At 44.6% G+C, this 12,354-nt stretch overlaps 1 long non-coding RNA gene across 1 annotated transcript in view; it reads left to right on the top strand.

The window, feature by feature from the left end:
* LOC306807667 overlaps positions 1 to 12,354 on the top strand; it is a 138,093-nt gene that overhangs the window by 46,730 nt on the left and 79,009 nt on the right. The window lies entirely within an intron of this gene.

Genomic DNA, 12,354 nt, shown 5'->3' with positions numbered 1-12,354 from the left:
AGCTCTGACACAGTTTACAGCCCAGAGTGTTAAGATAATGCCAGGTTGGTGCTGCTTGGCTGCACCAGCTGCTTCCTCCATTGTGTCATTGCTGGCTGGAGGGGACAGACTGTTCTGATGTTGCTATTGTAAGTATGTTTTCCCTGTGATTGTGAACAGCATCACTCTCCTGGAGATGGATGATTGTACCACAACTCATAGAGAGAGTTGAGTCCTTTTCTCTCTCTCTAGGCCCTTGCCAGACCCATAGGACTCTAACTTACATTCTCAAAATTCTGTATTTACAGTTTGGTTGCAGCTGGCTGTGCTGTGTCATCTGGAGAAGTCAGCCACTGTTCAAGCCTGACCCAGATTCTGAGGTAAGGGTAAATCTGCCATTGTTTCTCAAGCACAGCAGTAACAGCAGCAGGGTCAGGGTCCTGGATGGCAGCACAGCCACACTGTGCAGAGCTGCTGAGGGGTGCATGTCCTCACCCCTCCCCACATGTCTCCCCTTGGAGAATGGCTACAAAATTTTGTCTGCAACTTTGATGGCCCTTGCTGTCTTCTATTGGACTCCCATGTACTCATAACTTTAGTTGGTGATGGCAGTAATTCAGTAGCAATGCTGAAAGTAGTCAACTGCTGCCAGCCTTGTTGACTGGCTGCTTCAGGCCACCCCTTCAGAAAGCTCCAGGAACATCTGGGTGGATGATGCTTGTCCTTACTGCTCCAAGCAAGCCTTAACTGGAGAGCAGATGCCACCTTTCAGCTTGGTTGTCTGAATTCAGTGGCAGCCTTTCACATGCAGCAGGATGCAGGGTCCTTTCCTCCTGACCAAAACTGTTGAATGTCATTTGCTGTCAGCCTAAAATGCAGGGGTGAATTTCATTGGGTAAAGCAATGTCTGTATGTGGATGAAAAACAGATGAAAGCATAGTGTGATCCAGCAGTTAGAAATTCAACTTAGATAAATGTAAGCTAGAAAAAGAACGTACGTGGTTTTAACAGTGACTAAATAGCAACAATTAAATAATTTTTTGGCACCAATTGCCAAGGGATACAGTGCTGGTTCTGTCTCTTGAAGCCTCTGAAGAATCCATGTCTTGTTATCTCAGCCAGAAGAAACTTGGGACATCAGATGAATTCTAAGAACATTTGTATGCAGGAGACCAATATGATTATTCCTGTTGCCTTCTTTATATCTAAAAATGTAAAAATTGTAATTTTAAAGGCACTCAGTATTCTTTTGTGTAAATATTGCTATTCTGCAGCAATCCCTATTTCCTTCTCCTTAGTGCTGCTTTCCTAACACATTGCTCTGAGCTGGTGGGTGGCAATCAAGATTACAACAGGTTAAATGCCTTGCTGCCTCTGTATGATGTGGAGTGGTGGTCATGCCCAATGTGAAACAGGGATTGGTCTTTGAAAAGGCTTCATGCTGAAGTCAAGGGTAGCTGAGTATTTCTTCAGGTGCCAGCATGGCCAGAAACTTCTCCTTCCACTGTGCTCCTTTTGTTTACTTATTTTGTTTTTAATGAAGTTCCCAATGCCATCATAAAACATAATGTGATTTCCTTTTGGCAGCACAGGCTTTCATTTGGGGAGCATCCTCACTGTTTTTCAGTCTTGGCTGTGTGAACTTGTGTCTCCAGACCAGTCTGGGAATGTAAGAGCTGGGGAATCATCTGACTCTTGCTGGAAGCAAGAGCACCCACTAGGAGCTGTTCTACCAGGTGGGAGAGAATGGTCATGGTCAGAGATGAACCCTGAGCTCAGCTGAGGCCCTGGGCAGTGGGAACCTTGCTGCATTCACAGCCTGGGCCTGGGACAACTGCAAGGGGCACAGATGTTTCTGAAGGATGTAGAACAGACTGTCTAGTGACTGGAAGGTCCAAATATCTTTCTTGATTTGACCTAAGATTTGGAAAATTAGTGGATTTTAGTCCTTGTGATCCTGGAATGCCCATAGGCTGTGAAAGGAAGTCTGGACCTCTTGAAACACTCTTAGCAAAAAATCAACCTTCCTGTGAAGGACTGTATTAAACTAATCAAGGTTTTGTTTGCTGAATCCTTGAAAAATGCAAGACACCTTCAAATGATTCTAAATGTTCATTTGCAGTTTTTAGAAACTTGTTTTTACATGTCTGTAATCCTATTACCTGTTTGGTGCTCAGTAAATAAAACAACCTGCAACTATTTCCTCTGACTTGCTGAACTTAAGGGCGATGCCAAAGCTGTAACTTAATACCAAAGCATCCCAGCACCATGGATGTGTTGATCCTCTTGACAGCCAGTGAATTCCTCTGGGCTAACCAGGGGCTTATAAAATACATTTTAATGTGCAGCTATTCAGCAGCAATCTTTCCTTACCTGACATTAGCCAGGAAATCCCTCTGGCCTGCCCTGGAGGGGAGGGGTCCCTGGAGTCCTGAAAGAGCTGGGGAGGTTTTGATGGCTGTATTCTGTAAACACAGCACCTTCTCCACCAGTCATTACCCTGCCTTCCCTACTGTTCCAAATATCTTGTGTGTAAAAGAAAGCCACAATTGCAAGGTCAAGCTTTCAAATTCTGAGATGCTGCTTCTGAATGCTGTTGAATTGACCAAAATATATTTGAGATGTGCTGTGGATCTCCGAGATCAGGCAGACCTGTGACACCCTCAGAGAGGCAGAAAATGTTGGAGGTCAAAGGTTTGGTTCATAGGATGAGGAAGTTAAAGTCCCATGTCTGAGTCATGATCTTTTGTTTGGCTCTTCTGAGAAGGGGATTTTTGTGCTTTTAGAAGAGAAGTTGTTCTGCTTTTAAAGTATTGCCTTTGATTTCAAATGAAGGAAAAGTGAGTATAAAAAAGAATGTTTATCCATGCTTTCTTTTCTGTAGAAGTCTTGTAAAGCACAAAATCAAATTCTGAAGAAGAAGGCACTCCAAAAGAGGGAAAGCACCATACCCTGTCCCATCTGCTGGGGGTGACCTTCTGACCTTCTGAGTCCAGCCATGGAAACTCCCTTAAAAGAAGCAATGAAGGACTCTGAGATACTTCAGCCTGGAAAAGGGATGGTTTGAGGGGGAATGTAAGAGACCAACAAAATCTGGAGGTGCATGAAGCAAATAGGTAGGGATTGCCAATTCCTACATTTTCCCTTGCAGGAATTGGAGGCAAACAAATGTGGGCAGATTTCAAACAAATGGTGGAAGCTGGTTCTAGATGTTCCATGTAGGAGAGACAGAGAACTTCTCATTAGGTGTTACACAAAGTGTATTCTTGTGTTCAAAGGAAGATAATGGTGTTTGGAACCAAGATTGATAGGGATCACTGAACAGACAAATTCTCTAAGGCAAAAAAAATCTCTTCAGCTGAAAATTATTGAAGGTTAAGTAAAGAATTTGTGGTTAAGAAGGAAAGTGCCATATATTTTTTACCTATTCTTCCTTTTTCCTAGGTGTCAATCCATAGTTTATGTTGTGGTGGTGGGTGGATCATATGGCTGCCGTAGGAGTTCTGAGACACTTAAGCCTGGAAACAATATTGTTAATTATTTTAGTCCTACAAAAGAAGCATCAGCATGACTAGAGCTTCTTAAAAGATCCCAAGGATGACTGATCACCTTAGAAATTTTTTCCAGGCTATTTCTAAATTATCTGCAGTCTCAGTGATTCTTTCCTTAATGCTCTTCCTGACCATATGAGCAGTAAATGGGAAGGTCTCTGCTTGCTCATGGAAGTATCCCCCGAGGAATGGGGACTTTTGGGGACAAGTAAGGCACAAGAGGGGCCAGAAGACAAAGGGGAGGTCTAAGGGGAAGCACTACAGTGGGACTTCTTTGGAAGAGTAATCTTTGGCAAGCTGTATTTTCTGGAAAATTTCAGCTGCCTGGAAGTGGATAGGTGGATTGAGAGAGTTGGGTAAGAGCTGTACTGGAATGGGGTAGGAGCTAATGATGAAAAAGAAGCTCTGTATTGGAAGGTGTAGAAATGTCTCTGTTTCATTTGCTCCTGAGCCAACCAACCCAAAGGAGCGGTGCTGGCTGTTGGTTTCCTCAGAATGGGAAGCCAGACTCTACTTTCCACATACTGCTATCAGCAAGTCTGACAACTCCTCAGAGGGATTTTTGAGGACTGCTAAATGTCATGTCTACATGGAACTTGTGTTGGGGAAATGCATATTCCCAGAGCTGTTTCTCTGAAAGCAGAACGGCAGGATTTTTTCCTTTGTTTTTCACTTCAAAAGGACTAAATGCATAAATCTTGTCCCTGGCAGAACCTGCCTCTCCCTTTGTGATGTCTCGAGTGCGTACACAGGGAATCAGAGAGCAGGTGACTTCAACTTAGCCTTCCCTCTGAGCTTGAAGAACAAGCCAAAGCAATACAAAAGGGACCTTCTAAGAGACTTGTGCAGCTGCAAAACCCTTATATTGGCCCCATGAACTTCTGCCTTCAAGGAAGTCTCAGAGTTAGGGGAAGCTCCCCCAAGTGGGATGGCTTAAAGAGCTGTATCTAATGCTGGGAAGTGCACAGGATTCTTTCTTTATAAGACATTTGGTGTGTTTTTCCTCCCTTGCTCTCTCTTCCCCTCCTCCCCTGGCAGCAGGATCTCTGGCTGTTGCATGCTTTTCATTAAATCTTTCTGATTGTAAGCTTGTATGTTCTGACCCAGGGTCAGAGAGTACCATGGCAGGGATACAGCTCAGCAACAGAATGGAAAGCTTTTTCTGGTTTGGATTATTGGACATCTCCAGTTATTGCAGAGTGTGTTCTTGTCTGATGTCTGAGTTAAATGTCACCCGGAAGGGAGCATTCCACGATGCTCCTGGAGCACTGAGCTTCTCCTCTTGAATGATGAGGGTGTCTGTGTGTGCCAGTTGTGTCTCGGCCAATTTCCAGCCTCTAATGCTACCGTTGCTCTTATCCCACACGTTCCACTTTTGCAGTATCTATTGTGGGAGGTTATTTAACTTTCCTCCCTGATTCCAACAACTGCCACGGTTGTGTTGTTGGCTTTAGGTTGTTTGTCTGTAATGAAAGCCCCACGCTTAGCGCCAGCTCAAATCACCAATTGCTTACTCAGCTTCGAAGCTCTGTTATCAGAAGTCATAATCACTTCCTGCATCTTTGTTTGTCTTTGCCTCCGTGCTGCTGTACTGATGGGCTGGGAGGTGCCCTGCTGCTCCTGCAGCTGCTTTTCCCTGCCCCAAGGCACATCAGCATGTGGGGAGGAAAAGCAGTTCCTGGTTATTGCTTCACCTCTTGCGATGCCTCAGACACAGGCTACTCTGTAACGTGGAATATCATCCCTCCTACTTCTGAGGGATTTATGCCTGTTGTGAAGGCTGTGCAGTTTGCACTTAGAGGGGACAGTGGCAAAACCCATCTGTAAGCTCTGGGCTGCCTGGTATGAGCACGGTGCTGGGATGTCATGGGATGTGCAGGCATTTCTCTTAGTGTCTGGCCATGGTACTGGCCAGGGCTGTGATGAAGTGTCAGGGCCCTGAGTGTAATTAGCCTGATGAGCCTGTCATGGGCCTCCAGGCACTGCCCTGCCCCTGGGCTCAGGGGCTCCATTTAAACTCAGCCCACGATTTTCCATTGCTCCCTGAGCTGTAGATGTACCACTCCATACACTGGGACCCTGATCCATGGACTCCCAGTTTGGCACCAGACCTTCCTGGGGATCACTAGGCTGTGTCTGACCGTGGTTACTGTCACTGCAGATGACTGACCTGCACTTTGAGCTCCTGCCTTGATCTGCTCTATCACCACGAGTGATCTGGGCTCTCAGTAGGCTCTGGCTGCCATCCCCAGACTTGACTGCTGGTCTCACTTGTGTCCTGTGGGATGGGGGAGCTCTGCCCTGCTGACTGAGTTATCCTCCTCATCCTGGAAGGAACTGCCAGCCCTTCCTGATCCCTGACCCTTGAGAGGTCTCTATGGAGAGGTGATTCTTTGGAAAGACTCATCTTGGTGTGAAACACTTCCTCAACTACCAGCACAGCACAACAAAAGCATGTGGCCTCGGGGATATCCTGTCTGCCCACTGGGGAAGGTGACACTGTGCATCAAAGCTGTGTCTTCCTTCACATCTCCAGTGTGGTAAATGTGTTATCACCAGCTCATTAGTTACAAAATTAATTAGCATTCCAGCCATTCGATGTGATGTGTTTCTCAACTCAGCAGGCTGGCCAGGCAGGAGCTTCTGTCCAGCCTCATGAAAGGATGTTTGGGGATTTGGGAATTTATTTCTTGTTTGCTTTTTAATAGTCCTAGTGTTTTCTGCTGCAATCAGCAACCTGCTCTGTACTCTGATGCTTGTAACCTTCCAGGACCAGAAGAGAAACCTTCTTTTTTTGGTTTTCTTTTTTTGTGGAATCCTTGCTAAACAGGTTCCCTGAAAAATATGAGGAACTTGTGACTGCTCACACCTTGCAGGAAAAGATCATGATATATGCATTAACAGAGCAGAAATAATAACAGTCATCAACAGACAGGGGGAAATTGCTCCTCCAAGAATAAGAACCAGACTAAGGGAAGAAAAATGCTCAGGTTAGATAACTAAGTTTTGTGGGAAGGGGGGGAAGAAAATGCTGAGAAAGCAGGGGTGGTAAAGGATGGACAGGGTGGGGAGCAGCCCTGAGGAGGGGATGTGCCACAGCAAGGTCCCACCTGTGAAACTGAATCCTCCTCACTGGTAAGGCTGTAAGATGTGTAAACAGAATTGCTGCAGCCTTGTCCCATGGGGGCCAGGCCCAGCTAAGCAAGGCAATAGCCCCTGCCCTGGGCAGCTCTCAAGGGAGGGAGCAGAGGTTTCCTTGGAGAGGCACTGCCACATCCCCACTCCTTGGCATTTCAGACACAGCCCTGTGTTTCCTCCCCAAGGGCTGGGAAATGAGGAGCCATTTAGCTGAGTGTGGCAGCTCCTGCTGCTGTTGCTGTCTCAGGGGATGGAGAGAGCTGCAGAGAGGGGACTGGCTCTCCCGGAGGGCTCTGCCTGGGCTTGCAGTGCAGGAAACCTCTCCTGTGGTGTGTGTTCATAATTTAGCACTAGGTTGTGCTGATCCCTCCCACTCTTCTCTTTTTCCTTGCTGTGCTTGTCTCAAGCTGATGGCACATAAACTTTTTTGTTCCTATTTTCAGATGGGCTCCTAAATTCACCTATGATTGTAGATACTGAAGGTTGCAAGCTCTTGCCAATCCTCAGAGGTTTATAGAAAAATCCTCCCACATGTGCAAGTACTTCAGAGGGTGGAGTATAAGGGTGCTGTGGGGATGGCTGGGAGATGTCCATGATGTTTTGGAGATCCCCATTTGTCACTGAAGGGTAAATTGGGACAACTGTTGTCCCTGGGAACTCCTGCCCTTATTTCTTCCCAAATGAAGGGATTTGGTGACCCAGCAGCCCAGCTACAGTCCAGAGGAGCTTTATTACATGTTCTACATAGGTTCTACGAGTACTCTACACGTAGAGCCTACAACTAGGTTCTCATCAAAGTTATAATTCAAACATGGTTCCTTTGAAGCTTTTCTAGCTATTGTGGAGATAAATCAGGGCTTAAGAATCTTATTGTTACAGAAAAAAAAAATTCCATGAAGTAATGGAAGAGTGCTGTTGTTGCTTGAAATTCAGGGCTGGATTAAACTGGACATCTGAAACTGAGGATATGTGAACAATTGGAATCAAAGCTGAAGAATATGTTCTTGTGATCCCCTGTGAATCATAATTCACTTACCCAGATAATGGGTGTTGTGTGGCTTAATTATTGTAAAACCAGAATATGTTCCTGCTCTTATTTTGCATTTTTCTTTCACTTTGTCTAGCAATTTCTCTTTTCAGAGATCTTAAATATTGTCTATATTATCACTGTCATTATTCTGCCTAAGTCAAATTTAAAGTAACACATCCCTGCCCTGATTATAAATAACATCCTAAAATTATCCCTAGCTTACCTGAGGTTGGGTTTCTAATGTGGGGAAAGCTGTCCTGGTGTTGGGAAAGTGTTTCAAACTCTTCAGGCACTGCAGAATTCTGTCATGACTTGTTCCTACAGCCTGGACTGTCCACAGTGACATCACAGGACAAAACAATTATAAAATACAATTCCATAGTAATTGATTTCTCTGGACCCTCCTGGGTGGGGGAAAGCTACCCACCACATCCTGTGATGCTGAACAAGGTAGACTAGTGCTAATAGACTTTCTAATCCTTCATTTCCCTCTGTTCCACAACAAATTTGTACCTGTTGAAGGGCTGAGTAGATGACTGAAGCACTCCCATTTGGCATTGTATAGGTTCAGGCAAACTATTGAAATGGAAATTGGATTCCCAAACCATCACCCACAGGAGGAAGAGAAGGAGCTTTGATGGATTGTGTTTAGTTTAACAAGAAGAGATAAATAGACTGAAGTTTTGGTGTGAAGAAAATGGGAAAAATGTCTTGAGGATTACAGTTAGTGCTTTGGTGATGGGGAGACATTGTTCTTTAGCAGCCTATAGAGTATTTCCCAGTGAAACACCATTGTGGGGGCATGGAAAACAGGGTTAAAAAGGTACAAATAGGAATGGGACTTATCACTGGCAAGAAACCATGTTTCTGAGGGTTTATGGGGAAAGATTGGTTATTGTGAAAGACCAAAGCAGTCTTATCTAAGTACCAGGCTTTGATAAGAATGATGCAGTGTCAAAATTCCCCTTGCATTTTTTTCACTACATTTTTTTTTCTTTTCATCGAGAGTTTTGGGAAGTGAGAAGTGGTTTTCATCTCTTAAAGCTGTACTGTTTGGAATGCCAATTGTTCAGGCCATGGTTGTTTTGCCCTGTAGCTTTTATGAGAATGGCTTTGCTTTGGTATATCACCTTTTATCTCTATTTTTCCCACTGTTCTGAGATGTTCCATTTCCATCTGTGCCCTCAAAAGCACCTGAGGGCCCTGTTTCTCTACTCAGACCTCAGATAAACCAGCCTAGATCCATGTGTCCAGTGGAATTGCCAGTACCTGATCCTGGCCTCAGTTATAGTGCCTTTGTCAGAGTTCCTTGCTCTGAGAACCAAACAGATTTTCACCTTTGAAGCCCAACCAGCACTGTCAGAATTAATTGGAAACACACAAGTGCACAAGTTCTGGAGTGACATTTTGCTGTTTCTTATTCAATGAATGTGCTAGGAAGTAATTTTTATTATAGTGCTGACTGTTAAATTGAAAATGACAATTGCATTTTTGCCAGAACTGGGCTTCTAGATGATAGGAGGTGTTAAATGCATAAGATGTTGCTGCATGGCATGTCACACCATCTCTGGCTCCAAAACCAGAGAAAGTAATTGCTAGATTTTTGTCATATGAAGGCTATCTAGCCCTAAAACTGTACAAGAGCTCAAAATTTATAACATACCCCAAATAACCAAAAAGCATAATTGAGTACATTGCTCATGATAACACACTCAGAGATAATTGTACTATTGAATTATGTTGAGAGAGTTTTGGGGAAAACATAGGTTAAACTACAACTTCTGTGAGCTTGGGACATTGGCTCTGGAAAACATACACCATACAGAAGTGACTTTCTGTTCCTGGATCATCAGTAGGTGAATTATTTTTTTTTTTCCTTCCTCTGTGATTCAAGTGGTGAAAAGCACAGAACTTGTAAATTTTGATTTCCAAAATGTGTTTTGCCAGCTCTGCTGAGCAAGGTATTGCAGTCTAAAATCACTTTGATGGACTTGATCTCTCAGTGAAACTGGTGGAAATGGTGGAAAGGGGAGAAAAATGCTTCATTTTGAGCTGTCTCTTTCACAAAGCACTTCAGTTACCTTAACATTTTTATATCAAAAAAATCTGAAAGGGCAATTCTGCAACACAAAGGAGAGCAGGAGAAATGCAGAGCACTCATGGTAGGAGTACTGGAGGAAAAATCCATCTCACTGTCCTGGAAAGCTCAACACTTGAACACTGGAGAGGAAAGGGAGAAATTATTCTCTCCTGGACAATGTCTTCCAGGGAAAATTCCTTCTTGTTCTAAAGTCTGACACCAGGGGACAGGTGAGACATTCCTCAATCAGCTTCAATCAGAGGGAAATTGAAAGCAGAGATAGGAACAAGCTGTGGGCAATTTGAATTGCTTTCATTATTCAATTAACTTTGCATCAGTGTGGGTGATGCAGAGATGGAGAGTTCTGATAATCCAGTGAAACTATTACTTGGGAATCCTCTGGACTTTCAGGACTTTTTGATGACTTGCCTGATAAGAAGACTATACTGAGATGAAGACCAGAATCTCTGGAGGACTCCTTCAGGTATTGTGTTCAAGGAAGATGGCAACTAATGTTTGGAAAATAGGTTTCCCTAAGCTCTTAGACTAACCTCATCTGGACTTTTTTTCTTGCCAGCTACTGTCACTGTTGTGAAAATTTTACCCCTCAGCTAAGTGGGGTCAAACTGGGGTTGCTTTCAGGCTGGACTTACACTCTAGTTTTAAAAACCACTGCACAGAGATTTGCCTTCCTTTGACAACAGAGAGCAGGGAGCAGCAGTGACAGCAGATGGCTTAGAAGGTGTGAGCCCAAGCAATGACTATACCTGGCTTTGCCAGCCCAGCAGCCAGGAGGAAGGGGACAAGCCATGGGTGACTGAGTTGAGCTGCTTTGAAAAATCCTGGGCTGACATCTTCACCTTTCATTGCCGGGGATTGCCTACCAGCATCTCTCTCTTGGCTGTAAATGCCAGGAGAAAAAAAGCATGCCATGCATACTTTCAGGAATTACAGGGAGGGTCAGGTTTCCTCTGCTCTCCTTCGTGGTGACCCTAGACCCAGGTACATCTAAATAGGGTTGTCTGAAATGCAGAAATAGGGTACTTGGAGCCCTGAGGGTTGTAAATAACCATTCATAAAGGCTTTTGAAATGCAGTAATTCTGTCAGCACTGCTGTATTCACACTTTCCGCCCTTCTCTTTGTTTCTTGTGTTGCTCTATTGCAGAAAAACGCTGAATTGGTGATAAAGCTTCACTAGAAATAAAGCCTGGCAAATAGACAGATGATTTTGTGGCCTTGGCCACCTGGTACAAGGGAGGGCTGCTATGGGTTGACTGGTTTGTGCCAGGCAGGGGTCCACGGATTGCCCTGGAGGTGGGGACCCTTGCATCTGATGGGGGGGCTTGGGGAGCAGGGGAGGAAGCTCTGAAATCAAGTTAGAGCTGTCCTGCTGGGAGAGGTTTGCAGTTTCTTTGCTTAGGAAAGCTTGGTCACTTAGCAAGCACGAGAGGGGGAAAAAGGAGAACATGCCTCACTCCTCATGCATGTGGTTGGTTTCTAGTATTTTATTTTTTTTAAGTCTCAGACCGATAAACACAAAACAGTTTGAATCTGTGGGCCTGTGTGTGCCCCTAAAGGTTGTGGTCAAGCTTTGAAGGCACTTCTCAAGAGTATTTTTACTGAGAATTTGGTGAGAATTTATTGGTGAGAATAATAAATGAGAATTTACTGAGAAAAATGGTGAGACACATTGAGATGTGCCTCAGGGCACATGGTGTTGGAAGCAGCAAAGTCCTGAGAGCTCCTGAGTTAAAGGTGATTGAGAGTAAACCAGTGATTTGGATTTTATTGACTGGTTATTTTATCTGTATATGGCGAGAGAACTCTACTTCCCCCTCCAGTTTCCAGCCTGTCTTCAGGTACAATTCCACTTCTTTGGTGCTTGCCTTTTGATTTCTTGCCCAAGTTGATCAAGTAACAGGCCTATTCCTGGCCTTTTGTTCCTGAGTGCCTGCCCAGATTAATGGGAAGTCAGAGCTTCTCTGACCTTGCTTTTGTTTGAAGTGCTTCAGGAAACTCCACAGTGTCAGGTCATGTAGGCAGGCTTGAAGAGAGCAGTGTTGGATGCTGGATGGACAGACCACATGGCAGCAGGGAATGCTCTGCAAGCTCCTGCCCAAGCACAGCACTGGGTCCCATCCTGTGACTTATTTATGGAGCTGTTTGCTTGCAGCATGCACAGGTCTGTAGGATTGGGAAAAACTGGAGACACAGGAGTCATCTGGATAAGCTGTAAGGGAGCTGGAGTTTTAAAAATGCAGGAATTGAGTGCTGGAACAGCTTGCCCTGTGATAAAGTTTTGAGGAAGGAAAATGAATTATTTTCACAAGTGGCTTCTGGTCCTCTCCCAGTAAAGTGCTGCCTACAAAGAAACTGGGATGGTAGAGGATGGTGCCCAGGTCAGCAGGCAGTAATTGCATACTCAGGATTCCCAGACTCATATACTAAAATCCAGGAGAACTAGAACAGGGCCAAGCAGGAGAGAAGCACAGGCTCTTACTGGAATCTGCTTATAGCAATGAGATCTGTCAAACTTGTGTGAAAACCCTGCAGGTAAAGGTGTTGACCAGGCAGC

The sequence above is a fragment of the Erithacus rubecula genome, assembly GCF_903797595.1.
Source record: "Erithacus rubecula genome assembly, chromosome: 13".
NCBI lineage: Eukaryota > Metazoa > Chordata > Aves > Passeriformes > Muscicapidae > Erithacus > Erithacus rubecula.
The sequence above is the reverse complement of the archived record's forward strand: the minus strand, read 5'-3'. Positions and strand labels throughout refer to the sequence as shown.